The sequence below is a fragment of the Apodemus sylvaticus genome, chromosome 17 (genome assembly GCF_947179515.1).
Source record: "Apodemus sylvaticus chromosome 17, mApoSyl1.1, whole genome shotgun sequence".
Lineage (NCBI taxonomy): Eukaryota > Metazoa > Chordata > Mammalia > Rodentia > Muridae > Apodemus > Apodemus sylvaticus.
This window is the reverse complement of record NC_067488.1, coordinates 57,273,296-57,278,512: the sequence shown is the minus strand read 5'-3', so window position 1 is coordinate 57,278,512 and position 5,217 is coordinate 57,273,296. Positions and strand designations below refer to the sequence as shown.

At 44.6% G+C, this 5,217-nt stretch overlaps 1 non-coding gene across 1 annotated transcript; it reads right to left on the bottom strand.

Annotated features, from left to right (window-relative positions):
* Nucleotides 1-4,582: 4,582 nt before the first annotated feature.
* Nucleotides 4,583-4,655, bottom strand: Trnai-uau (transfer RNA isoleucine (anticodon UAU)). Its single transcript has one exon. It is a non-coding gene; the product is annotated as a tRNA-Ile (tRNA).
* Between the last annotated feature and the right edge of the window lie 562 nt (nucleotides 4,656-5,217).

Below are 5,217 nucleotides of genomic sequence, written 5' to 3'. Positions count from 1 at the left end.
GAGGAGAGGTCAACCTCTGGTGTTGTTCCTCAGGTGAGCACCTTTTGTTTGACCCAGAGTCTCTAGCTGACCGGAAACAACAAAGCAGTCTCAATTAGCTGACAGGAACCCCAGGCATCCACCTGGCTAGCATTGAGATTACAAGTTAGGAGCCTTTAAGCAGGCCTTTTTAAAATATGTGAGTTAGGGATCAAATTCAGGTTCTCAAAGCACTTAACTGTCTGAGCCATCTCCCGAACCCCTGCTGGGACTTTTAAAGAGTTGCAGAGTGTTTGTGTGGAGAGAAAGAGAGGGGGGTGGGGCGGGGCTGGTGCTAGTGTTCTAGCAGATCCCACACCTTCTTCTGACCTCTATGAGCACCCAGGCATGTTTGTGATACACATACAGACACATGCAGCAAAACATGTATAAAACACATAAAATAAATCAAGAAAATTCAAAAAGAATGTTAAACTTCAAATAAAATGCACTAAACTTTTCTTCTTTTCAGAGGTATTTTTAAGTGTGTGTGTGTGTGTGTATGTGGTATACAGATATCTGCATATGTGTCCCAGTGCCCATGAAGGCCAGTAATATCCCTGGATCTGGAATCATTGTAGATGCTGGGAACTAAACTTGGGTCTTCTTGAAGAATAGCACATGCTTTTAACCTTTGATCCATCTCTCCAGACCACTTATAAAGTTCTTTTTTAAAAAAATTATTTATTTATTATATATAAGTACACTGTAGCTGTCTTCAGACACCACAGAAGAGGGCATCAGATCCCATTACAGATGGTTGTGAGCCACTATGTGGTTGTTGGGATTTGAACTCAGGACTTCTGGAAGAGCAGTCAGTGCACTTAACTGCTGAGCCATCTCTCCAGCCTACTTATAAAATTCTTAAAGGCATTCTTATAGGATGAATGATGCAACCTATTCTTTTTCTTTCTTTCTTTCTTTCTTTCTTTCTTTCTTTCTTTCTTTCTTTCTTTCTTTCTTTCTTTCTTTCTTTCTTTCTTTCTTTCTTTCTTCTTTCTTTCTGGAAACAGAGTCTCAGGCTCCTGTGAGGGCCTTGAACTCTTTATGTAGCTGAAGATGACTTTGAACTTCTGACTTTTCTGTCCCTGTCTCTTGAGTGTTGGAATCACAGGAGTGGAGCCCTATTCTAGGTAAACACTGTACCAACTAAACTCCCCCCATGAGGATACAGAATACAAATTACATTTATTTATTCTTTCCTCTTTTCAGGAGGCATCTGGAATAGTTCAGCAGATGTGAGCAAAACTGAATTATTTTTTCTTTGTTTTTGCTCAGTGAGACTTTATAGATTAATTTTTTTGTTGTTGTTGCCCATATCGCCTTAAGACTTTTATAATGAGTAATGTCCTATTTTAAAAATTTAGGTAACCTATTTTTAGGAATTAGGGTAACTCCTAGAAATCGAATGGATAACTTTCAAAATGGAAAATCAGAATAGAGAAAGCTCAACTCACAACTGTCAGGAAAAAGTCAGGGGAAAACGTCAAACAGGGATGGAAAGTAGGCCGGGCAGAGAAGAGCTAAGGTGGCCTCGGGGAATCTGTCCTCATCATAAGTGTGAGAGGGTAAAAACTGGGTGGACCTGAAGACGAGCAGAGAAACAGCTCCCGCTCTGTTAATGTTTTTCATTTTTCAAGTTTTTCACTTTTTCAAGTTTTATTTTTAGTGTCCATTTATGCGTGTGTGTGTGTGTGTGTGTGTGTGTGTCTATCTCTGTGTGTATGACTATGTATGTGCAGTACCAGTATAGGCCAGTAGGGGGTGTCATGCCCTACGGAGATTGAGTTGTTAAAGGTTGTAAACTGCATGACTCTGTGCTAGGAGCTAAACTCAGGTCCTAGGCAAGAGCAGCAAGTGCTTTTCACTGCTGAGCCATCTCTTTAGCTATTCTACCAGTATTTAAAAGGCAACTCCAGTGAAGGGGAGTGAAAAACAAGAGTAAAATAGCGTTCATTAACAGCTCAGTCCATGCTCTTGTCCCATCCCGCCGGCAGTCACCTGCTCTCTGTGGGTCAGTGTGGCTGTGTCCGCACAGAGCTGGAGCCCCTTGGAGAACAGGGGGAGGAACACTTCTGAAGGAGGCCGTCAGTTGTTTACGCTGCTGCGGTAGATGTTAAAACAGCCACAGGGATGGAGATATGAGCTAGCTTCATCCTTCCACAGCAGGAACAGAGTAGCCACTTTCTACACCCCTGTTACTTATCAGTGAAGAAGAAAACACCCCCGATATTAGTATTGGATGAAATAAAACCCAAGACAGAAAGCAGCAAAATGAGACTCAATTTTTTTGTTGTTGTTGTTTGCTTTGCTTTGTTTTGTTTTTCTTCCCTGATAATTTAAAAGTCCAGAACATGTAATTTAAAGCAGCGGTTGTTAGTAGACAGGCAGTTCTACTGGCCTGCTCTCCGGGACCCTAGCGGCTGCTACGTCATTACCTGCGGCTGGCTAGGTGCGCCAGGTGTGCGCCAGGGATGAACCGGCTCCCAGCCACCCCAGACTTGTCTCTGCGTTCTTTCACTGCCCTTGCCCCCCTCTCTCTTCCCCTCTCTCTACTTTTGTGTCCTCCTCTGCCTTCTCCCTCTCTTGCTCTGCCCTCTCTCTTTCCTTTCTTCTCCCTATTTCCCCTCTCTGCCTGTCTGCTTCTATCTCTCCCACAGGTCTCCACTCCTCTCCTCTTCCCCAATAAACCACTTACACCAGATTCGTTGCGTGGCATAATTTCTTAGGGGCACACCTTGGCACGGACCGCCAAAAGTACCCACTGGCATTTTGTTTTCACAACAATGGTGACCGTCTGTTTAGCATGCCGTCAAGATCCTGCCTCTGCCAAAGTTGCAGACTATAGCCAAAAAGTGATGACGATTGTTAAGATCCTCTCTTGTTGTTGCTCTGCCCAGCGTGAGCAGAATCCAGATGAGGTTATTGGATCACTCGGGTCACTGGGCGTGGCAGCGAGAGCTGAGACATTTTAGCCCTATTTTTAGGTTATTTTGGAGGGCTTTCCGTCCTGATTCCCACAGTGGCTGCTCTCATTTACATTTGCAGAGCAGCGCGTAGCTCCCACACCACTGCCGGTGACTGTGGCTACCGTCTTAACGGCATCAGTTCTGATCGGAGTCAGACGGAATCTCAGTATCTCACTTGCTTTAAGCTCCTGAGCTTCGGTGCTTTTCAAACACTCCTTGCTTACACTTCATCTTGAAGTATTTTTTTTCCATGTTTTGATTTAATACTTTTAGAGCATCAGGCCTTACATTAAGGGGTTTGATCCATTTTGAATTGACTTTTTGTACAAGATGAGAGGCGGGAATTCAGTTTTGTTCTATCTGTGGATATTTGGCTTTTCCAGCGCTGTCAGTTAAAGAAGTGGGCTTTTCTCCAGCATACGCTCTGGGAGATGGTTTAGTTTGTAAAGTGCTTGCTACACAGTCATGAGGACCTGAATTCACACCCCTAGCCCTTTTACCAAGTTTCAAGTGGCTGTTGCGGTGTGAGCTTGTTTCTGGGTCTTCCAGGCCATTGGCTTACGTGTGTGTTTTGGTACCAGTACCATGCTGTTTTGACCATCGTTCTATGAGATTGGGTATGGCGATGCCCTCAGTAGTGTTTGATAATCTGAGTCTTTTGTGCTCCTATATGAGCTTTAGAATTGTTTTTCTTTTTCCATCTCTGTGCAGAATGTCATTGAAAAAAACAATCTTTTTGATCTTTAATCTTTTTTTTTTGTTTTACAGTCCAGTGGTTATCCCCTTCCCAGTTTGCCCTCCGACAGTTCCTCATCCCATTCCTCCTCCACCTTGTTTCCAAGAGGATGTCACCCCCTCACCCCTCACCCCCTTGCCAGGCCTCCTTACTCCCTGGGGTCTCAAGTCTCTGGAAGGTTAGGTGTCACTTCTCTCACTGAGGCCAGACTAGGCAGTCTTCTGCTGTTCATGAGTTGAGGCCTCAGACCAGCTAGTGTATCTGCTGTCTGATTGCTGGCTCAGTGTCTGAGAGATCTCGGGGATCCAGGTTAGGTGAGACTGCTGATTTTCCTATGGGGTGGCCCTCCTCCTCAACTTCTTCCAGCCTTTCCCTAATTCACCATAGGGGTCCCTGACTTCAATCCATTGGTTGGGTGTAAGTATCTCTGTCTCAATCAGCTGCTTGTTGGACCCCTCGGAAGGCAGCCATCCTAGGCTCCTGCCTGTAAGCACACCATAGCACCAGTAATAGTGTTAGGCCTTGGAGCCTCCCCTTGAGATGGATCCCAATTTGGGTCTGTTGGTGAATCCATTTCCTCCATTTTTGACCCTGCAGTTCTTTCAGACAGGAACAATTCTGGGTCAGAGTTTTTGATTGTGGGATGGCAACCCCATCCCTCCACTTGATGCCCTGTCTTTCTACTGGAGCTGGACTCTACAAGTTCCCTCTCTCCACTGTTGGGCATTTCATCTAAGGTCCCTCCCTTTGAATAATGCAGGACTCTCACCTCCCAGGTCTGTGGTACATTCTAGAGGGTTCCCCCACCTCCCATCTCTTGAAGTTGCCTGTTTGATTCATTCTGCAAATACACTGTGGCTGCCCCCTCTGAGGTTCAAACTCAGGATCTTCGGATTATAAGACTGACGTGCTGCCTACTGCACTAAGGAGGCACCATTATTGGAATTTTGACGGGGATTGCACTGAATCTGGAGATTGCTTTTGGTAACTTTGGCATCCTTACAACATTACTTTTAATTTTGTCTGTCCATAAGGTCACCATCAGCTTGATCCTTCGCCATTTAAACATTTTTATTGTAAGGTCCTTCATCTTCCTGGTTAGGCTGATTCTAAGGCACTATTCTTTACTCTAATGTGAACGGTTCATTTCCTGATTTTTTTTCCCTCGGTGTGTTCATTATTGGCATATAGGAAGGGGGTTGCTGATTTTTGTGTCCTACTGATTTGCCGCAGGTGTTTATTAGCTCTCAGAGCTTTCTGGGGGAAGTCTACGGGGTCCCCATCTCCCTCTAAATCTTTTAGTCTTATTTATTTTATTTATTTAGCATGAGCGTTTTACTGCATGAATGATTTTTGTAGCATGTGCATGCCTGGTACCTGTGGAGGTCAGAAGAAAGCATTGAATTCCCCAGAACTGGGAGTGAGCCACCTTGTGGGTGCTGGAAACCAAATCCAGGTCCTCTGCAAGAGCAACCAGTGTTCTTAATTACTAAG